Source organism: Pleurodeles waltl, chromosome 3_1 (genome assembly GCF_031143425.1).
Source record: "Pleurodeles waltl isolate 20211129_DDA chromosome 3_1, aPleWal1.hap1.20221129, whole genome shotgun sequence".
Taxonomy (NCBI): domain Eukaryota; kingdom Metazoa; phylum Chordata; class Amphibia; order Caudata; family Salamandridae; genus Pleurodeles; species Pleurodeles waltl.
In genome coordinates, this window is record NC_090440.1 from 937,769,503 (window position 1) to 937,794,308 (window position 24,806).

Sequence of the window (24,806 nt, forward strand, 5' to 3'; positions counted from 1 at the left end):
GACTCTTCAGGAGGGCCCTGCAATTTTAATTATTGTCAGGAAGAACAGTTGTATAAAGTTTTTGCTTGGGGTGATAAAATGCACACATCAATCTTCTAACTTTAAAACCAGTTGTCAATCGCGGAGCTTTAATTACAATCCATCAACAACTGGAATCTAAGACCTGTAATTAGCAAGACCCAACACTAAACATGTATCATTGATATGTTAGGAAGGAACAGACTGTACCGCAAAGGAAGTGTAGCCTTTTCAGCCCCGTGCTCACTGGGGTTGACCACTGCATCTATTGATGCATTCGCTCAGAGTTTTTCACCTTACTGGCTGCCTCTTCCCAGAATGTTTTCCTACCTTATCTTGTCTTCAAAGTGTCCGTTTGAGCTAATGTCTCAAATTGCAAAACCCATAGTTAGAGCCAAGTGCTGTTGCACTTTCTATATACCCATTCCCCACCCACTATTAAGAAAAGCACATTTGTAGTCACCTGTGCTGCTGGGCCAAAAGGGAAGTAGTGGTATGGGGAGATGTCATTAGCATGAAGGAGCACACTGGACTCTGTGGTCACTGTTGTGGATGAAGGACAAAACAGCTGGCAAGGACCACCTTCCATATAATCTCCTTTCATAATGCAGCTCCTCTTGCGTGGCATCAATTCCACTTGTGCGCACACCTGAAACCAGCTATTTAACACACAAAGGCCCTCATTCTGACCTTGGCGGGCGGCGGAGGCCGCCCGCCAAAGTCCCGCCGTCAGGTTACCGTTCCGCGGTCGAAAGACCGCGGCGGTAATTCTGACTTTCCCGCTGGGCTGGCGGGCGGTCTCGTTCAGACCGCCAGCCAGCCCAGCGGGAAAGAGGCTTCCACGATGAAGCCGGCTCGGAATCGAGCCGGCGGAGTGGAAGCTGTGCGACGGGTGCAGTTGCACCCGTCGCGTATTTCACTGTCTGCGCAGCAGACAGTGAAATACATGTAGGGGCCCTCTTACGGGGGCCCCTGCAATGCCCATGCCAGTGGCATGGGCACTGCAGGGGCCCCCAGGGGCCCCGCGACCCCCCCTACCGCCATCCGGATCTCGGCGGTCCGACCGCCGGGATCTGGATGGCGGTAGGGGGGGTCAGAATCCCCGCGGCGGTGCAGCAAGCTGCGCCGCCGCGGAGGATTCAATGGGGCCGCGGTACACTGGCGGGACCCCGCCAGTGGTGCCGGTCCGACCGCGGCTTTACCGCCGCGGTCGGAATCCCCATTGAAGCACCGCCGGCTTGTCGGCGGTGCTCCCGCGGTCCTCCGCCCTGGCGGTCAAAGACCGCCAGGGTCAGAATGAGGGCCAAAGTCCTATAAGAAAGCACAACTGGAGAAATTCAGATTCTCAGCTGTAGTGTCTTGCATGAATTAGAACAAAACCTTTCTGGCTCTCAGCAGACTCCATATCAGTGTGACGTAATCACTAGAATAAAATGTAATGAAAGCTTGGTTTAGAATATGGGAGTTCACGGGTACCCGCATAGGAAAAAAGACTTGTGATTTACAGTTCTGTGTGTGGCCTATTCAATTGGTAGGCACCCAGGCTGGGAAAGATACTATAAATGGTGACGAGATAGGAGATAAGTAACGAGAAGTAGAAAGTGTGCTACTGGAGAGTTTGCTGAGGTTAAAGCATATTGCTTGTGAGTTCCATGTATGCCTTCATTGGATTGCCGAGTTGATGGTTTGCAAATGTGGAATCAAAGCACAACTCCAGCCAGTGTAAAGCGTGTGACTGGAAAGAAAGCTTCACTAACAAGTCTACATATCATTGGTCAAGACCAATATCATACAAAAAAGAAGCACACTGCCACTCAAAATAAAGCCAAACAGTGTACGGAGTGTTAAAGCTGAAGGCGGATACAACTTGATAAGTGGAGCATTACGCCCTCAGCACTGGGGGGGAGACCCAAGAAGAAGCACTGGGGCTGTGCTTACTAAGCTGTCCAATATCTGAAGCGGAGCACCATCAAAGCTGTCAGGTGATGGCTCAGAAGAACAACAGAGATTTCCACAAGTGAGAAAGTTCCGATGGAGACCAAGAAGAAGGTCCCAAAGACTGTCCTGGATGCCCCGGTTGGTGAGTCATTGTGGAGCCTCAGTGACGATGCAGATTTCTAATGACAGATGACAGCGTTTGACACAACTCCACCCTCAGTGTCAGCCACTCCCATAAACAGTTATAATGTTTTTGCCCCCCTGAAACCACCATCACCTTTCCATACCACGAAAAAGCAAAATATTGGTGGTAGATGAAATGCCTTGATAAAGACATATCAAGATACAGTTGAAGAGATGGATAAAGATCATCAAATGTCTTAACAATCTTACTGGTAATAGTGTGAAAGGAGTCATAAAGATAATGCCAAGAACTGACGAAGAAGTCACATACCATCAGATTAAGAATGGGTTGAATCTCAAGCTCAATCCAGTACCAAAGGTTCATTATGAACAATACGTTTTCAGTCAAGAATATCAAAGTGCTGGTGAAACAATCAATAAATATGTGGAAAGACTTGACACACTCATCAACACTGTAAGTTCAATGAATTTCACGATGAAGAAGAACTGTGACTTAGAGTTATCATTGGATGCTTGTCCGATTCATTCAGACAGCAAATGCTGAGAGAAACTGTTAGTCTGGTGTGAGTGTTGATGGCTACCAGAGCTGAAAAACATGCTGAGATACAAGCTGTTAACATGAAGGCTGGAGATGCCAAAAGCGAGTCAGTCATGAGTGTGAAAAGTAATCCAGACAAAAAGTCTGGAAGGCACAAAAGGGGTCATTACGAGTCTGGCGGTGTCCGGACAGCCATATTGGCGGTGACGGTCGAACCACCAACCAGCTAGCGGGGAAGACTGCCAAATTATGACCATGGCGGTACTTCCAACAGAATACAGGCAAACCGCTGCCGGCACTGACAATGCGGTCAGGCTGCCAAAGACAATGGCAGCCACCTGCAAGCTGGCGGAGCCATGTTTTCATCAGACAGATTATGAGGCGGCACTCCTCCAAGGTTTCTGCCACAGTCGCACCACCACGGACACCCAGGCGGAAACCAACTGTATAAAAGGAGACACTCACATTCAGGAAGCCATGCTTGCCCGGAGCAGGCATGGACCCTGAACTACACGTCTTTCCGCTGCTCCTGCTCACCCAATGTCTTCAGAACCATCGATGATGACAGCAACCGTGAGTACACACACTTACCTGTCACTGTTGTAAAATGCCAAAGTTTGTGCGCTCACACAACATACCAATCGGGAATGGGGGCGGGGGTAACACATACACATGTAATTTAACACTGACACGCACACTCACACATAGCCGCATACACACCCGCACATACATAGTACACACACTACGCACATCACACATGTCAAAAACACACACCAACCCTCAGATACACAGCACCGGCACAGGCACACACACCAACACACAACACCACCAAACGCTACAACTACACCACAATTGTAACATCAGCAAAGCAATGTCAAGGACCCACAATAGACACTATCCCTTGACAAATCATACATACAACACAACGTACCAACACCAGGGAACGAACACAGACAATCACACATCCAAAAAACGCACCATACGACAGACACTGCATACACACATCACAACGTATCTGATATACCATTCTCCACACACACTCAAGCACACAATCCAACCACACAAAGGCACACACCACAGCAACTAACACATGTCAACACAAACACCACTCAATACCAACACAACAACATACACATGGCCATCACACAAAACACCCATCACTGGGGGACAAATGCTCTGCACACAACCACACATACTGCCCAGACAGAACAGGTAGCACAACCACCAGTGACACACAAATGCTCACACACAAACAATGTCAGCCAAGATCATAACTGCCCTTAATAAAGAAATTTAGGAGAACGATATAACATTGAAACCAACAACAGGTTGGTCCACATATGTATTAACTGTGAATAAATAATATGCATGTCCAAGGCCAGAGGCCAGTCCAATAAATGTATGTGCAACATGCACACAAAGAACATGTGTGCCCCCAATTTGACTCCTGACTGCCATGTAACCTCCACAGGAAGGGGCATCAAGGAGGCAAGCAGGCATCTCAGAGATTGGGGGGCAAAGGAGGGTGTTTGGGCTTTGGATTGGGAGGGGGACCTTTGAGTTTTGGCTTTGGGGTGGTGTTTAGGTCGAGGCTTAGGGAAAGGTTGGGAATTCTTGGGAGGGGTTGACTTCTTGGCTGGAGGAGGGGCATGAGTACTTGCAGGGGGGCAGGGGAGGTCTTGGAGGTGGAAGGGACAGACTTGGGGAGGTACACAGAATGTTTAGAGGTATCACAGGGTGGGAGAGGAGTAGGGAAAAGGGCAAACTCTGAGAGGAAAGCTTTCTTTGACACACAGGTACGGTCATGGCAAAAGGGTTTGGCTATGGAGGAAGAGGGAGTGGTTGTCTGAGGTGTTGTTGTGGATGTCTTGGGTGCATGTGTGTGCGAGGTATGCTTGTTGGTGGTAGATGTCTGTTGGGTGAATGAATGTAGGCGTTTATATGTCTTGGGAGGAGGTGGGTGGAGGTGCTGGGAGATGCTGTGGTGGATGGCTGACTGTCTGTTGGGGTGGTGACTGCAAGTATGGTGGATGTGCTGCATGTGGGCTTGTCTGTGGTTGTGGTGTCTGCAGATGTGGTGACTGGGGTAGATGTCTGAGAGTCTGCTGTTGTGATGTCTGTGGATAAGATAGGTGTAGAGGGTGGATCTGTGAATGTTGGAGTGGTTTCTGCAGGTGTTTCAGGTGTTGTGTCTGTGATGATGAGGGTGGTGGGGATGTCAGGGCAGTTTGTAACTGTTGATATGTCTGCAGGTTTATGTTGCTTGTGTGCATGCCGGTGGTGTGTCCTGTGGTACTTTTATTTGTCTGAGCTAGCCTTGGATGTTGAGGTGGATGCATGCTTGTCTGTCTGTGTGCTTTGGCTGATGTGGCAAAGAGGGCATTTGGGATTGGGAAGAGGAAGGTGGAGGGGGGACGGAAGACAAAGAGTGACTGTCTGCCATCAGTGTGGAGGCCAGAGCCTGAAAGGATCTCTGGAGGACTGCCAGTTCACCGTGAATGCCCTCCAGGAACGCATTTACGCTGTTGGACTTGAGTTGCAAGTACCTGGATAGCATTCACAATGGTAGACTGACCCACAGAGATTGACCTCAGGAGTTTAATTGCCTGCTCACTGAAGACAGCAGGGCTAACAGGGTCTGGGGCAGGGGTGCCTGCGGCAAAGGAGACACCCACCTTCTTGGGTGAGCGATCATGGCCAACTGGGTGGGAAGCTACAGGAAGGGTGGTGGTAGAAAGGAGGGTGGTGGACAATCATTGTGCTGCAGTGGTCCCAGATGGGTCCACAACTGCCAGGGAGTGTCCACTGGAGGAGAATTCCGAGGATGACGATGTAGATCATTTCTGCCCCATGGCACTCCCCTCGCCATCTGGGCCATTGGGTCCCTCGCTATCGGTGGTCTCAGCGCTCCGAGTCCTGTGACTGGCAGCATCCCCACTCGCCTGTACCCCATCTCCTTCGCCTGCCGATACCCACAAACAGAGAGAGAGGGAGGGAGAGAGAGGGTATTTATATTCTTCACATACACACATTACAAAATGCACTTCTGTAGGTATACATCTCCTGCCAGGGAAGTCCCAGTTTAAAACCCTCAGACCATACATCATGTCAAAATATCTCCAACTACACCATTTGTCATCTGTCTCACCGACATCAGAAGTAAAGTATATGAGCACTACTTGACCATCTCATTAAATCACCTGTAACTCTAAGGCATAATGCTCATCATGGCCTGGCTAAAGCAAAGATTTCATCCCCATACAGCTCGTCACTTTCCATCATCCTATCAATCTAAGGAATTGCAGTTGACAGATAACACCACATCATGCCTACTCTGACTTCACACCTGCCCAGTCCATCAACAAAAGTCATGTTCCAATCAAGGAAAGTCATCTCTCTACACATACGACACAGCACCTAGCCTTCCAATCACATGCCTAGCTGATCCTTCTGTACATAACTGACCTAATGGCAACAATATAATCAACATGGGGGAGTCCCATACAGAGGCCATCACAATTTGACATTTTATGTCTGGAGAACAGCTATGTCAAAACATGTACTAAATCTTACAGGGTTTTCTGCAGTCACTATTCACAGACATTGCCAAATACACTATAACTCCATGTACTGCAATTGTGGGCTACCTAGCACACATGATACACCCACAGACAATCACAGAGAGCATAGTTACAACCACAAAACTATGGACAGAATACAATTTTCGAGGAGGGCTCATAACATCCATCTGACACTTACTTAGAGACAGAACATGCGTACACCTACATCACTGACAGCTGTCCTGACATGTGATTCCCACTAGTTAAGTCCTGACAAAACACTTACCCCACTGAAAACCAATGCACACATGAATTATGCATGCACCTACAGGACTGCTATTTCACTGACAACATACCCCACAACACCAACAGGTGTATGTGAAATGGAAGTCCAGCTAAACCATGAAATCAGGTTAATATGAGGTGAGGCACACCCAAACCTGTCCAAACAGCCCAGATCAGCTAAGTTAAGTGTAGCAAAGAATAGATTAATAGACATGACTAGTCACCAAGTATCCATTAAGGCATGATATAGGCAGGTAATACCATATGTGACACTCTTATAGGTATGGCATTGGCATATCTAGCATGGACAATGCACATGGTCAAAGGGTAAAACAGCCTATCTACTTACCTCCTCTACAACAAAGGCATTGAGATACAAGTCATTTGTCCATATGTCAATGTAATGCCAAGAAAAGTTAAGGGCTAATAGACAACATGAGTCCCCCACTGTTGGATGTCCATCCTTTACAAACTTCTCATACTACATTGTATGATTATGACATGACAATGGGGACAACTCCTCAAACCTCATAGAGACAGTTTTATATTGGCCATACACATTGCCTGAATGGGATGCCAGCCTCACATGAAGTTTACAACTGTTTCAGGACACAGGATCACTAGGGCCTGTAACTAATATGTCAAGCCCAATTTTGCATATAAAGCAGGTCCATTTAAATGGGAGGGGTCTGACACCTTAGAGCTATATTAAACACTAATTGGATGACTGGACCTGGGGACACTAGACAAGAAGGATGATACAGCAGCTTAAAGACATTTATATTGCTGGGGATTGTCACGCATGTGGCTCAGTCACATGCACATCTTCACATGCAGTCATACCTATTGTTGGACACAGGTGATCAACATGTTTTGATGCACAACCCAAAGGACACATCTCTATTTTTATATTTGCAACTGGAGCTGGAGTTCTATGTATTCCCAGTAGTCAACGTAATTGTAGTAACTACTACATTGTCACAGCTGCTATACTGAGACAGCATATATCAAACAATCAGAGGAAACTACATGGATTCAGTCAGTATTTAACCCCTGTGGCTGCTGTGCTGCCCTCAAATGCCCATCCACCTCAGGGTAGACCACTGCCAAAATACAGGCCATTGAGGGGGGTCAGTGTCCGACCAGCACCCTCCTTCGTTGGAAGGACATCCCCAGCTGGCCTCAGCGGTCTTCCGGGCCCAGAGTCCAGGTCCTCCCATAGCCTCTTACAACGGTTGCTCTGCCGGCTGTAGACCTCCAGCATCCACACTTGCTTGGCGATGGCATGCCAAATCTCCTTCTTCTAATGGGCGTTGACCTGCATGGATGATACAAACCTAAGGAGAAAGTCGTGTCCAAATGCACCATACCAATATGAGTGGACAGTACACATCAGTCACAGCAAGCTGGCACACATATCCCTCCCTTCAGCTCACACGCCTTCACAATATACCATCAGGATACATTAACACCTTCACAAGTTTACATTAATGGTACATCGTCAAACACCACACCTATCACACATTGCTATGACATTGAACTCACCTGCTCCTCTTGTGCACCATATAGCTGTTCATACAGGGGTAGGACCTCCTCCACTATCTTTTCCAGCTCTTCAGGGGTGAATGCAGGGGCCCTGTAACCTGCAGGACATGGCATGATAGCTCCCAGAGGCAGTACTCAGTAGCTCAGGTCGTGGAGGTCTAGCTGGCAGCAGTGTCAGGAGGCAAGTGAACAATACTGCAGAAGATGGTGGTAACGGCTGCCACGTACATGATCATCACTGCTGGCAGACATCCCCATTGGCCCAAGTCCACCAAAGGCAGCAATATGTTCCAATGGCAAGTTGCACTGCAGTTGTGACCTCCTACCACCATGACGACTTGTGCAGGTGGACTTAGGTCACTTCCACCTGTCCAGTACAGTAGGTTAGGCACCTGCCATTTTGAGCACTTTTCATGTATGGACGTTTTTCCAAATCTGCGTCATTTACTTAACCCCCTATTGTGCTGTACATTTGCCCTCATGATTGGGTGACATATTGTGCATATGTGCTGTAAAAGCTGTGTTGTTTGAGGACATGTGGTGGTAGCTATGTAAAGCTACTCAGAGGTTCTGATTTGTAGGAAAAATATGATGAAGTCCAACAATATGTGAGAATTAAATATAACAGATTAGTCTTACATACATTGACAGTTACAGTTGTTTCATAATTTCTATCCCATTGTCATAATTGGCAATGTGCACCAAGGAGGGTGTAATCAGATGCATAGCTATGTGCTGTACTGTATATGTCAGATGTTGTAGCGGTCCTCTACAGCTGTCAGGTGTGAGGAATGTAATTAGCTATACATGATGTGTGCATTCTGCATTTTTCATACTTTGTTCACTTTTTTCACATTGTTATCCTGGCACGTTTAGAGTAAGATAACCACCAGTGTACTGTTCACTAGTAGACCTGCATACCATGGAGGAAAGGCATGTAATTCAGACATATCGTCTGAATCGTCATCCCATTGTGAATCTTTGCAATCAGTTGGAACCAGATCAGATGCATGCCATTCGCAATCCCTATAGCATACCTTCCTTCATTCAAGTCTTGTCAGTGCAACACTTCCTGAATATTGGCTCTTTCAGATGTACTGTGTGCATTGTTGAAACACCTGGACAGCTACATCAGGTTTCCCACCGAGCGGATATTGCCTATGTGAAGGCAGACGTTTATGAGATGGGACACATTCCACATGTGGTAGGAGCCACTGATTGCACACATGTAGCCTTGGTCCCTCCCTGTCCAAATGAACAGGTACTGTACTAAAAGTTAGTGAGATCCCACTTAAACAATGTCAAAATACAAGTTCATCAAGTTGTTTATTTGTGAAATGAAAAGCTGTAGAGAAAACACACGAATCGTAGTATAGTCTTGAATTCAAAGTTCATTGAAGTATCAGCCTTAAACTGTGAAATAAAAGGCTGTAGAATAAACACACGAATCGTGATATAGTCTTTGGTTCAAAGTTCATTGAAGAATCAGCCGACACGTGTTTCGCCCATTGTTGCATGTATGCCAGGGCTTTTTCAAGGCTGTAAAAAATATTCATTCAAAAGTATCATGAAACACTGAGTAGAACGAATGTGATCAACGGTGCTACCAAAAACCGTGAGTAGTGTAGGTATATGCTGAAAACCCCCCAAAAAAGGTTCACCTTTAGTGCTTCCCATATAGTGGAGAAAAAATACTAATCACTGAGAAAAACTCATAATAGAATTCAGAGACTAGAGATGCCCTCGTCTTCAAATTTATTAGTCTGAGAAAAGTGGAAAAATGGAAGAAATGGAAAAATGTGCATTATAAGTGAATATATTTATAAGAAGAAAAATAGTTGACACCGTGGTTTAAATTAAAGGTGGGTGAAATAAATTAAGAGTATAGATACTATGCCTTTCAAAGAAATATACATGCTGGCACACTCATAATTTATCAATAAAGAGGTAAGAGTGATATCTCGATATAACAAGAAAAGATGTAGATAAAGAGAAATAAGTAGAACTAGTTCCAAAAGAATTATTTTGCATACCAAATCATATGTGGTAGAAAAATCCTCTGGTACAAATACCACATATATTGAGGATAATCTGGGTACAAAGGTGTTTATAACATTTTAGAGAGAATGCTGCCCCACATAGCATTTAAATAAATATACAGTCATACAAATACGAAGGACAATAATGATACACATAATGGAAAGCCAAAGGCTAATCAGTATAGCTAAGGTTAGTACAGCGTCAATAAACTATTCGTTTATAAGAGAATACTTGAAAAGAAGAGAGAACTGCAGTGAAATTAACAGGCGGGGGGGAGAAAGAAAGGACGATAAAAAGCTCAGAGCGCTCTGCTCCTTGAAGTATGAGTTACTGTAACACAGCGAATATCCATTGTAAATAACTGGCTAACTTGGTTAAAGGATACACTTGCAGAAAATACTCCGTAAAGACGGACATTATTTCAATTCTAAAAGAAAAGTGAACAAGTTCGGTGCAATACCCTTACCGAACTATGAGCTGGATGATTCCTGACAGCGCGTCCCGCGGTAAATCGCTGAGGCGCGAAGGCGAGTTCCTTATTAAATAGCTGATGTCCTTCCTCTGGAAACCTTTATGGAAACAGAGGAGGGACTAAAGAATCGTAAATATCGTCTGGAAAAGTGCCACCATATTTGAAGGCAGGAAATGGCATACAGCACAAGCCTTGAAATAGGAAACCAAGATAAAACAAGAGATTGGGCAAGTAAAAGAAACGCGAAGAAGGAGAAAAAGGAAGAAAAGAAAACAAAAGGAAAAAATGGAGGAGGGGAGAGAACAATACTAACAAACCAGATTTCTTGAAAGTAAAGCTATGGCACAGTCTAACAGGAAGATAGAGTGATCAAGAGAAACCCGGGCCAAACTAAAGTAGAAAGTGAGTCAAGCGAACATGCAGGGGACCAAAAAGGCAAGAATAAAATTAGTAGTAACCTCCCTATAAACAGTTACAGGTAAAACAAACACATCTAGTGTGTAGACACCTACGGGAATCTAGTAATCATTCAAAGGAAAAAGAAAAAGAAAAAGAAAGAGAGGGGAGAAGGCTGCTGAATAAAAATACAAAACAAAGCAAAAATATCCATACAGGCATAACAGGTCACAAAGTTACTTAATCGGCCCCACAGATTATAAGAGCCAATAGTGCCATTCATGATCCTGGTTTAGTCCTTGATATACTGTGTTGTGGTGAATAATTATTCGACTTTCTTCCTGACGTAGGCGTAGATGTAAATTGCCCCCCCTGGGGGTCATTGTCATTCGTTTGAGGCCAGAGAAGGTAAATTGTCATTCATGAGAATGAAATGTTTTGTAATGTTCCACAAGAGGTGCCTTGGACTCCAGTTTAAGAATGTTACGATAATGTTCTTGAATACGAATTTTTAAGGGTCGAATAGTACTTCCTATGTAAACTTTTTGACAAGGACACCATATTGCATATATCACATTGGTACTCTCACAGTTGATAAAATCTTTAATCCCAAATTCTTTGTCATTAAGTGTGATAGTCGTGGATTTATTGAGCCCAAGTTTACACACAGAGCATTTAGTACAGGTGAAGAACCCCTTGGGTTGTGGAAAGAATGATCCAGAAGGTTTTGGTTGGAAAAAGGATGGGCAAAGTTTATCCCTGAGATTCGGGGCTCGACGGAACCCAATTTGTGGGTAGGAGGTAATGTGTTCCTGAATGGAAGGATTACTTTGAAGTATGTACCAGTGTTTTTGCAAGTATCTTCGAATAGAACGATGACCATTATGAAATTGAGTAATCAGGCGGATGGTTGGATCCTCTTTGTGCCGATGTGAGTTGTTGATCATTTTATGTCGATCCAATATGCCTACCTCTTCTTGGGAATGGTTGAGGGACATTTGATTGTATCCCCTGGCATTCAGTCTCTCAGTGATCTGTGAGGAAAAATAAGTGTAGTCACTGGGATTAGTGCAGTTTATTTTGCCACGTCTGTACTCTCCTTGTGGAATGTTTCTAATTATGTTTGGTGGGTGACAACTGGTCGCATGTTGTATTGAATTTGCCGCTGTCTGTTTCCTAAAGAATTTGGTCTGTAGTTTATCATTTTCAATGTAGATAAGAAGATCTAAATATTCCACTTGCACATCTGAAATATGAAATGTAATGTCTATGTCCCATCTATTAGGTACTAGGGACTGTAAAAATTCGGTCAAAAGAGCCTTTTGTCCTTGCCAAATCAGGAGTATATCATCAATATATCTTCCCCAGAAAATAATATTCTGGGAAAAATGTTCATTCCTGTCACTCCACAACCATTCTCTTTCTACTACCCCATCACAATGCATGCATATGGCGGTGCAAATTTTGCCCCCATTGCAGTCCCTTGTAGTTGCAGGTAGAAATTACCATCAAAGAGACAATAGTTATTTTCCAAACAGAACTGTAGCATGTCCAAAATCATGAGGTTGTGTGTGGCGAATGCCACTGATTTTGTCAACAAGATTTTCTTGACTGCTTCTAGACCATCCTGATGTTTGATGGATGTGTAAAGACTTACTATGTCGATGGTGACGAGAAGGTAATCGGGTTGCCAATCAATGTGTTGAAGTTTTTGAATTATGTCTTTGGTGTCTCGTACAAAAGAAGGCAAATTTGCCATAAAGGGTTGAAGAACCTTAGGAAGGCTGGGGCCCAGGCCCTCCGGTGAAAAGTTCCCACAGTCTTATAAAACGGCATTTCTTACAGGAAGTCTTTCGCCTGACCTTTGAGCTTCTCTGTAACCTAGTTTCTAACAAATATACTTCCTGTCTAAGCCTCTGATTCGAAATGGCTTTTCCCTTGAATCGAAGAGAACAACGTAATTTGAAATTAGATCAAGTCTTCAACACAACTGATGCTGGCACCCTCAATTCTGCTAATACCAATTTCGCTTCAGCAAAAAGTACGTTCTTAGCTCTGGAGAAATCACTCAAAAAGGAAACAGCTAAACGGTGGGAGGTGGGTTCCCTGAAAAAATATTTGGAAAACGATTGCATTCCTCGAGGACTTTGCATTTTGATATTTCCACCTACTGATACTACTTCTCAAGAATCCTTACAAAAATGGGAAGCCAACCTTAAAACGGCCTCGGTTAATATGATCCAACAACTTATCGATATTTCTCAGGAACAGTATGAAAGACATAAGTCTGAGGTTGACCAACTCACTCAACGGATTGAAGAGGCTAATTGGGGGGACATCACTACCAAGAATTTTGCCATTCTTAACAGCATTATTGACAACTACGAGTCCGACATAATTCAGAGAAAGAATCAAAAATTTCGAAGAGACCTACGTGATTACCAACAGGGGAGAGTTTATACTTTTAGTAAGAAATACGACCAAATATCAGATACTAATTCCCCTTCTGACACACAAAATTGTCCTGACACCATTGCCTCCGCAGAAATTGAGACCTCAGATGAATCTGAGGGGGATTTATCCACTAGACCCAGGGTGAATTTTTTAGAGGAAACAAGGCGATATCGCCTTGGAGCCTTACAAGATACTCGAGTAAAACCACCAGGTACTTCAACTACTACACCAAGCACGTCAGGTATACAAACCAGGGCCCGCAGCAAGAGCCTCCGATCATAAAATATGATAACCATCTAGTTGTTAATCTTTCTGATTACATGCTCTCCTCATTTGAACTTCAGACTCTGAACCATGGTTTATCCTATTGCCCCACTAATTTCTGGAACATTACACAAACTAAAATTGATTTCTTTAAATTCATCCATCAACTCAAACTCAAATCATTTTTTTCCACTTTTCCCTCTTCCTCCTCTGTACTACCAACTCTATCATCCCCATCATTCCTTTCTAATTGTGATTTTTCGGTTCAGGATCCTGAAGACATTCAACTTCTGTATAACTTGTCTAACACTTCTGATTCAGACCTCTCACTCTCTGCACTAGCCCAAGACTTAGAATTAAATATCAATCAATATCACCCCTCAAATCTTCGGCCTAAATCTACTTTTACTCCTGTCCTTCCAGCGGGTAATTGCATAGATCTTTTCTCTACTGCAGTTCTAAGAGACCTTGACAAAGAATACAAAAGATATTGTCGTAAGCGCAAATATCTTCCATCTAATCTTAGCCACCAACAATTAACAACTTTAGTGAAATTACGCAGCAACCCTAACATCATCATTAAGGAAGCTGATAAGGGAGGCAATATTGTTATTCTCAACACTAGTGATTACCTTAAGGAGGCCTATCAGCAACTACATAATCCTAATTGCTATAAACGCCTCACCTCTAATCCTACAATTCAAATACAACACAAATTATCTGTCCTCCTTGATCACTGGCTCTCCCGACAAGTGATATCTCACAAAGAGAAATCTGCGTTATTCTTATCTCATCCTACCATCCCTACTCTGTACCTCCTACCGAAAATTCACAAACAAGACTTTCCACCCAAAGGTAGGCCAATCATTTCTGGTGTAAACTCAATATGTTCCAAATTAGGGATTCTCATTGATCATGTTCTTCAACCCTTTATGACAAATTTGCCTTCTTTTGTACGAGACACCAAAGACATAATTCAAAAACTTCAACACATTGATTGGCAACCCGATTACCTTCTCGTCACCATCGACATAGTAAGTCTTTACACCTCCATCAAACATCAGGATGGTCTAGAAGCAGTCAAGAAAATCTTGTCGACAAAATCAGTGGCATTCGCCACACACAACCTCATGATGTTGGACATGCTACAGTTCTGTTTGGAAAATAACTATTTCCTCTTTGATGGTAATTTTTTGATGCAACTACAAGGGACTGTAATCGGGGCAAAATTTGCACCACCATATGCATGCATTGTGATGGGGGTAGTAGAAAGAGAATGGTTGTGGAGTGACAGGAATGAACATTTTTCCCAGAATATTATTTTCTGGGGAAGATATATTGATGATATACTCCTGATTTGGCAAGGACAAAAGGCTCTTTTGACCGAATTTTTACAGTCCCTAGTACTTAATAGATGGGACATAGACATTACATTTCATATTTCAGATGTGCAAGTGGAATATTTAGATCTTCTTATCTACATTGAAAATGATAAACTACAGACCAAATTCTTTAGGAAACAGACAGCGGCAAATTCAATACTACATGCGACCAGTTGTCACCCACCAAGCATAATTAGAAACATTCCACAAGGAGAGTACAGACGTGGCAAAATAAACTGCACTAATCCCAGTGACTACACTTATTTTTCCTCACAGATCACTGAGAGACTGAAGGCCAGGGGATACAATCAAATGTCCCTCAACCATTCCTAAGAAGAGGTAGGCATATTGGATCGACATAAAATGATCAACAACTCACATCGGCACAAAGAGTATCTAACCATCCGCCTGATTACTCAATTTCATAATGGTCATCGTTCTATTCGAAGATACTTTCAAAAACACTGGTACATACTTCAAAGTAATCCTTCCATTCAGGAACACATTACCTCCTACCCACAAATTGGGTTCCGTCGAGCCCCGAATCTCAGGGATAAACTTTGCCCATCCGTTTTCCAACCAAAACCTTCTGGATCATTCTTTCCACAACCCAAGTGGTTCTTCACCTGTACTAAATGCTCCGTGTGTAAACTTGGGCTCAATAAATCCACGACTATCACACTTAATGACAAAGAATTTGGGATTAAAGATTTTATCAACTGTGAGAGTACCAATGTGATATATGCAATATGGTGTCCTTGTCAAAAAGTTTACATAGGAAGTACTATTCGACCCTTAAAAATTCGTATTCAAGAACATTATCGTAACATTCTTAAACTGGAGTCCAAGGCACCTCTTGTGGAACATTACAAAACATTTCATTCTCATGAACGACAATTTACCTTCTGTGGCCTCAAACAAATGACAATGACCCCCAGGGGGGGCAATTTACATCTACGCCTACGTCAGGAAGAAAGTCGAATAATTATTCACCACAACACAGTATATCAAGGACTAAACCAGGATCATGAATGGCACTATTGGCTCTTATAATCTGTGGGGCCAATTAAGTAACTTTGTGACCTGTTCTGCTTGTATGGATATTTTTGCTTTGTTTTGTATTTTTATTCAGCAGCCTTCTCCCCTATTTTTCTTTTTCTTTTTCTTTTTCCTTTGAATGATTACTAGATTCCCGTAGGTGTCTACACACTAGATGTGTTTGTTTTACCTGTAACTGTTTATAGGGAGGTTACTACAAATTTTATTCTTGCCTTTTTGGTCCCCTGCATGTTCGCTTGACTCACTTTCTACTTTAGTTTGGCCGGGTTTCTCTTGATTACTCTGTCTTCCTGTTAGACTGTGCCATAGCTTTACTTTCAAGAAATCTGGTTTGTGAGTATTGTTCTCTCCCCTCCTCCATTTTTTCTTTACGTTTTCTTTTCTTCCTTTTTCTCCTTCTTCGCGTTTCTTTTACTTGCCCAATCTCTTGTTTTATCTTGGTTTCCTTTTTCAAGGCTTGTGCTGTATGCCATTTCCTGCCTTCAAATATGGCGGCACTTTTCCAGACGATGTTTACGATTCTTTAGTCCCTCCTCTGTTTCCATAACGGTTTCCAGAGGAAGGACATCAGCTATTTAATAAGGAACTCGCCTTCGCGCCCCAGCGATTTACCGCGTGACGCGCTGTCAGGGATCTTCCAGCTCATAGTTCGGTAAGAGTATTGCGCCAAACTTGTTCACTTTTCTTTTAGAATTGAAATAATGTCCGTCTTTACGGAGTGTTTTCTGCAAGTGTATCCTTTAACCAAGTTAGCCAGTTATTTACAATGGATATTCACTGTGTTACCTTAACTCATACTTCAAGGAGCAGAGCGCTCCAAGCTTTTTATCGTCCTTTCTTTCTCCCCCCCGCCTGTTAATTTCACTGCGGTTCTCTCTTCTTTTCAAGTATTTTCTTATAAACGAATAGTTTATTGACGCTGTACTAACCTTAGCTATACTAATTAGCCTTTGGCTTTCCATTATGTGTATCGTTATTGTCCTTCGTATTTGTATGACTGTATATTTATTTAAATGCTATGTGGGGCAGCATTCTCTCTAAAATGTTATATACACCTTTGTACCCAGATTACCCTCAATACATGTGGTATTTGTACCAGAGGATTTTTCTACCACATATGATTTGGTATGCAAAATAATTCTTTTGGAACTAGTTCTACTTATTTCTCTTTATCTACATCTTTTCTTGTTATATCGAGATATCACTCTTACCTCTTTATTGATAAATTATGAGTGTGCCAGCATGTATATTTCTTTGAAAGGCACAGTATCTATACTCTTAATTTATTTCACCCACCTTTAATTTAAACCACGGTGTCAACTATTTTTCTTCTTATAAATATATTCACTTATAATGCACATTTTTCCATTTCTTCCATTTTTCCACTTTTCTCAGACTAATAAATTTGAAGACGAGGGCATCTCTTTTCTCTGAATTCTATTATGAGTTTTTCTCAGTGATTAGTATTTTTTCTCCACTATATGGGAAGCACTAAAGGTGAGCCTTTTTTGGGGGGTTTTCAGCATGTACCTACACTACTCACGGTTTTTGGTAGCACCGTTGATCACATTCGTTCTACTCAGTGTTTCATTATACTTTTGAATGAATATTTTTTACAGCCTTGAAAAAGCCCTGGCGTACATGCAACAATGGGCGAAACACGTGTCAGCTGATTCTTCAATGAACTTTGAACCAAAGACTATATCACAATTCGTGTGTTTATTCTACAGCCTTTTATTTCACAGTTTAAGGCTGATACTTCAATGAACTTTGAATTCAAGACTATACTACGATTCGTGTGTTTTCTCTACAGCTTTTCATTTCACAAATAAACAACTTGATGAACTTGTATTTTGATATTGTTTAAGTGGGATCTCACTAACTTTTAGTACAGTATCTTTACCTTAGGAGGGCTGGGGCCCAGGCCCTCCGGTGAAAAGTTCCCACAGTCTTATAAAACGGCATTTCTTACAGGAAGTCTTTCGTCTGGACCTTTGAGCTTCTCTGTAACCAAATGAACAGGTGTACAGGAACAGGAAAGTCTACCACTCAATCAACGCTCAGGCGGTGTGTCTGGCAGACCAGTACATCTCACAAGTCACAGCCAAGTATCTAGGCTCTGTGCATGATTCCTTTGACATGCGAAACAGCAATGTGCCACTGCTAATGACACAACTCTACACAGAGAGGGCCTGGCTGGTTTTTACGTGATCATTGAACTGTGTGTTTGTTATTTATGTCTGCTACCATCACAATATAGCATGTCACACATACATGTTTTTGTTGTTTTCACATTGTGTTCACAGGAGACTCTGGCTATCCAAACTGTCCTTGGCTGTTGACACCAGTGAGGTACCCAACCACGTCAGGGAAGTCTGCTACAATGAGGCCCACAGGAGGACAAGGCGTGTAGCTGAGTGGCCTTTTGGGCTCCTGAAGGCAAGAATTAGATGCCTGGACTTATCTGGAGAAGCCCTCCTCTACTCGCCCCACAAGGTATGTCAATAATAGTTGCCTGCTGCATGCTCCACAACGTAGCCCTGAGACGTCAGATACCCTTGATAGCAGATGAGGGGGAGGCAGGGAACCTGTGGGTGGAAATGCTGATATGCCAAGTGATGAAGAGCCATAGGAAGATGTAGTAGGTGACTCTAGGGCAGATCTAATCAATCAGTACTTCAACTGAGACACAGGTATGTGAATTAGACCTATTGTAATGATGTCAGTGTACCACCAAATGGCTGGCATGACACCTCCTTTCTTGCTTCATCTGTGGGGCTGTAATGAGCTCCAACCTTGATTAGTTAACCGTCACAAAAATGGGGTGGTAAATGCTTTATACTTTTCTTTCAATTGTGTGGTAGAGAAGGATGTCAAATGGTGTATTATGTGTCTGGAGAAGTATCTGACACGTGTAAAGGTTGGATCATAGCCTCTTGCTTCATAATGGGTGGAGTACTTTGTGATTGCCATTGGACCTAGTTGTCATTTTGTTCTTAATTTGCAGTCCAAGGTGCATGTCAGTGTAGACTGACATAGGTGAGTGACAATTCTACAGGTATGGGACCAATGTTAGTGTATGGTTTCAGTAATGGGTACCTCAGTTAGAATATTGGTAAGTTTCATCGGATATGTGATTTAGAAGTGATGGTATGTGTATGTGAAGGGCCTATACCAGATGATACAGAGGACCTATTAGTGTGCCCCTGCTTTGTAGGTGGATTACTATGAGCCTAACTTCTGTATCCTGTGTATTTACATTGTATGACACCACTGCATACATCCTGATGGTGATCTCAATCATGCTCTATGTGCTGATTGCAATACTAACTCTAAATTTGTGTTTTCTTTGACATATATCCTGTAACATTTCTGTTATATTGGGTCTCCTGCTGATGGAGTCCCCGTTTGATGTCATTACAATGGCTGTTCAATGCGGGGGGGATTATCACACCGGAGTTGGCATGCATAACTATTGTACACGGATTCTAAAGGACACATACACAGGACCTGTGTTTAAGTGTGATTTATTGTGCAAATCAAATGAAAACTATAACCATTAAACTAAACAGGGTGTATCTGTGGCACACAAGGGCGACTAATCAGTTGAGGTTCACTTCCTGGTAGTGGGTTTGGTCTTGGTATCTGCTACTGCTGGATATCTGGGTGGAAGTTCATGTTTGCAGGGGGTTCTTCAACTACAGAGGGAGGGGTGTCTGAGGCATGACCTTCCCATGGCAAGGCCACCATTCTACTAGCAGCAGCACATGTTGAAGGGGCAGATGTTACATTGCTAGTGGAAGGGGCCAGTTGTTGTGTAGAGAAACTAATCAGGGTGGTATTGATGTCCCTCAGTACCCCTGCAATGATAGCTATGTGGGCATTTCATGCCTGCCACTGCTGCATGACTTCCTGGTGTTGGTCCCTCTGCAGCCTTTGATTTCCCCCCAACATAGTGATGATTTGGCCCATCCTTTCTTGGGAAAATTGATAGGCTCCCAAGACTTGGGAGATTGTTTCATGGTCAGTTGTGTCCCTTTGAGGGCCCATCCTCTGGCCCAGAGCATCCCTCCCACGCACCCTACCCCCACATTCCTGTGCCACTGGTACAGTGTGCCTACTCCCAGTGGTTGCATGTCCATTATTGTCAGGGGTGGCAAGGTTAGACTCAGGTACTTGTACTGTGGGGCACACAATAGATGATACAGTCCTTGGGACTCAGGTTTGGGGGCAAATGGTTGCCTCTGATGTCAATACAACAGGGAAGGAAGGAGGTGATGTGGGCAGGGTGAGGCAGAGAGTCGTTGTCTGACCAGGTGTCCCAGATGGGCCAGGTTGTTCATCAGTGTCCAGACATCCAAAGGTGTTGTCCTCACTGGGGCCTCCATCCTGAGGGGGGCTTACAGTCCCAGGTATGCTCTCCATGGTGGAAATGGCAATGGCAAGGTAACCTGTGGAGGATGTGAGACACAGAGTTCAGATTAAAATATGTGTAAAGTCTCATTTGTGTGAGATGCAGACAGTGGCATAACATGATTCCCTGCAATGTCGTTGACAGCTGCTGCACAGCATACCTGTGTTGTACATAAAACTCTGTGACTTGATTTCCATACTCCGTGTTGAGAGTTGTTGTACTAGGTAGGTACAGATTGCACTGCAGATTAGATATAGTCTGATTATTGACATGACTGTTCATCTCTGTTACCTAGTGAATAGTCAGGCTTGCTAGATGTATCACATGAAAGCTGCACAATTGTGTCCTAGCGGGAACACAGTATGTGAGTATGCAAGGGAAATTGTCCCGTATCTAGAGGTTGTGCATATGCAGCGACTCAGCTATCTGACTTCCCAACCCAGGTCAGTCTATTTCTGGCTTGGGATATTTGATCTGTGGCCATTTAGAATGGTCACTCAGCTGTAGCTGTGTTTTGCTTTGGTTGATATTGTGAATGTGCCACTGTATTGCTGTCATTGTCATGTACGGGTCCTCACTAGAACAATCTAAATGGGGTAGCTAGTAATTTAGTTGTACATGCATTACATGTGATGTGTTGTGCATATTCCAGGTTTTCACAATGACTGATTAGTGGATTCTGGGAGATGTAGTGATATGATTAGCTAGTAGTTAACGTGCCATTTCCAAGGGCTGTGAGGGCAGTTGGGCTCAGTGGAGAAGTGGCGTGCCAGAGAAGGGCATTAGGTGAATTAAAGAGTGGTGTACTGGGTAAAATAGTTTATTAGGGTGGGTTTAGGTGGTGAGGGAGTATGCAGGACAAGACAATTGTGTGGCATACATTTTGTGGGTACTTTCCAGACTCCATTCCCCCAGGTATGCCTGTCAGGACCTCAGGATGCAGTATGTCCAAGACATTCTCCTCCCATGATGTGAAAGTAGGGGACAGAGGTGGGAGCCCACCGCCAATCTTCTGTACGGATAGCTAGTGCCTGGATGTCATGGAATACATCTTGCCCCATAGGTTGTTCCACCTCTTCCTGATGTCCTCCCTTGTGCATGGATGACTGCCTACAGAATTGACCCTGGCGACTATTCTTGGTGACAACTCCATTTTCCTGGCACCAGATGTTTGTTGGACCAGTGCCTCGAACAGGCGTGTCTCTACCCTTACTATTTCATACACCATTCATCATCGTCATCAGTAAAACATGGGTCTTTTTGTGGGGACATGGTAGTGGTTGTGTAGATGGTGTATGGAGTGTTATGAGTGTAAGGGTGCAGTGGTGGGTAATTGGTGAGGTGTGGGTGCTACGATGTGAGTTGGAGACGGTTGTAGTGGATTATGTGTGCTAGTGATGTGCATATTGTGATAGTTGTGGTGATGTGGAGTGTGTGCTGAGTGAAATGTTTATGTGTGCCTATAGTGTACAAGTACAAATTATTTTCTTTTTTGGCCTCTCTGTAGTTTTGTATGGCGTTCTGGATGCAAAGGATTGTGGGTTGTGTAGGGGTGTGTTATATAGTGCTGTGTGTAGGTGTGTCTGGTGTGGGAATGAGTGTCAGATATGAGGTATTCAAACTATTCAATGTGGTGGTGTGTTCTGACAGAAGTGAGTTGTGACCGCCATGTTTCGGACTGTCAGTTTTTTTCCTCCATTGAAGAACCACTATGGTGATTGGTGGATCGTAATTTGGTGGGTGGAATTTTGTTGGGCTGGCAGTGCTGGTTGTGGAGCCGCCTCTTTTCCATACTCCTATAACCTGGTGGTTTCAGAAATTTGGCAGATTTTTGGTGGACTTCACAGTGCGACTCTTAATGCGGCAGTGCCTAACATGGCGGTCTTTTGGTGGCCGCCACTACAGCGGTCTTCGCAAAAGACCACCAAAGTCATAATGAGGTCTAATGTCTACACGTAAAAAGAAGTTGTGTTTCAGATGTGGATTTTCATTTCCACATAAAGGAAAATGTCCCACCATTTGAGAGATATGAAAAGGCTGTGATAAAAAGAAGCATTTTGGGATGATGTGTAACGCAAAGAAAAAAGTAAGTGTGTCATGGCACGAAGGCAAAATGGCTGCTAGAATGTTCCAGAAGCAATGCTCAACGCACACCTACTAAGCCAAGCACAGACATCAGTTGAGGCAAATAGATACTAAATGAAGTTGATCATCATCTAAATCATTATGAAACAGTTCTTCTGTCTCATTAATAAGTGATGAAAGCGATTGTGCCATGCCGATATTTACCTAAGAAAACGTGCACATGTCGGACTGGTCGCATGTGAAGAAAAATGTCAGTCAAAGTCAACATGCCAAAGCAGCAAAGTCTTACAAACACTTTCCAAAGATAAAATTAAAATTAAGTGGATGTTCAATGCCTTTCATTATCGACAGTAGTGCCTCGATAAATATAATGTCTGAAGAGAAATACAATGAACTGTCTCCAGTACTGTGACTTACCCCGTCGAAGGCCAAAGTGTATACTTGAGCAGCATCGATGCCCATGAAGAGTCAAGGTTGATTTGTAGTGACAGTGAAACATAAGAAAACAAAGATACAAGCACTAATTCATGTGCTTCAAGGTACAGCAGCAAGTGCCTGTTCGCTCAGTTTCAACAGGGCTGCTGACATGGGACTGATTTCTGTGAACTTCAACATGAATGCTCATCATAAGATAGTAAGTCAATTCCCTTTGTTGTTTCATGGTTTAGGAAAGCTAAAGACCATGAAAGTAAAGCTGCATATTAATGAGGATGCCAATCCTATTGCGCAGAGACACAGAGAAGTTGCTTTTCATTTACAAGAAGCTGTTGAAAAAGAATTTGGATTGTTACTTAAGCATGATATAATTGAGCGCTCCACTGGTCCAGCGTCATAGGTTTCTCCTATAGTAGTACCCAAAAAAGTCAGTGAAGGTGCTGTGGGCATATGCATTGGCATGTGTCAGGCAAAGAAAGCAATTGAACAAGAACGACATCCAGGGATGCATTTTGCTGACATGATAACACAATTGAAATGTGCCACGTCCTTTTCTCGACTTCATTTGAATGAAATCATTAGTTGAAACATGGAGAAAGCACGAGGTACATTACAACCTTTTCTACACATGTTGGTTCACTTAGATATAAAAGACTTTGGCGGTCATTACATTGGCGGTAAAAGCCGCTTACCGCTGTGCAGAAGACCGCCAACACACCACCGCAGAATTCCGCCACAGCTATTATGACCCACATCTCTGAATCCGCCAAAATTCAGACACCCACACAAGTCCGCCACACCAAAGGTGAGTGATAAACTGGCGAAAACAAAACCTCCACTGTCACGCCAACAGAAATACGCCCACACTATCACGACACACGAATCCATGCGGCGGTCTTTCATCCGCCGTATTCCATTGGCGGTACACACCGCTGCGCTCAAAATACACGCACTCTTACAAAACATCCCCACATTGGACAATTCAAAATACACACCCCTGAGACACATACACACACCACTCCCACACACCCATTACAATATAAAACACACACCCACATCACCCACAAACCCCCACGAGAAAAAATTCAGAAAGAAGGCCAGAGAGACACCACCAGCAAGAACAACAGCATCCACAGTCACACAACACACCACTACATATCACCACACTTATCACCACACACTCCACCCCACACATCACCCACACCACCCCATGGCACGGCAAAGACACCCCAGGTTCTCGGAGGAGGAGCTCAGGGTCATGGTGGAGGAAATCGTCCGGGTAGAGCCACAGCTATTCGGAGCACAGGTGCAGCACACCTCCATAGCTAGGAAGATAGAGCTATGGCGCAGAATAGTGGACAGGGTTAACGCAGTGGGACAACACCCAAGAAATCGGGCGGACATCAGGAAGAGGTGGAACGACCTACGGGGGAAGGTGCATTCAGTGCTCTCTAGACACCACCTGGCGGTTCAGCAGACGGGCGGCAGACCCCCACCTCCTCCCCCACAACTAACAACAGGGGAGGAACAGGTCTTGGCGATTCTGCATCCTGAGGGCCTCGCAGGAGTAGGTGGAGGAATGGACTCTGGTAAGTCAAAGCTTTACTATTACATCCCCCACCCTACCTGCATGCTATCACTTACCCCCACCCTCACCCTCACCCCCAGCACCCCAACTCCTCACAAATGTCCCAACATCACAAACCGAACATCCCAACACCAAGCCCTGCATGCAACTACAAAGCATGGACACCCATCACCAAAGCATGGCCACTGC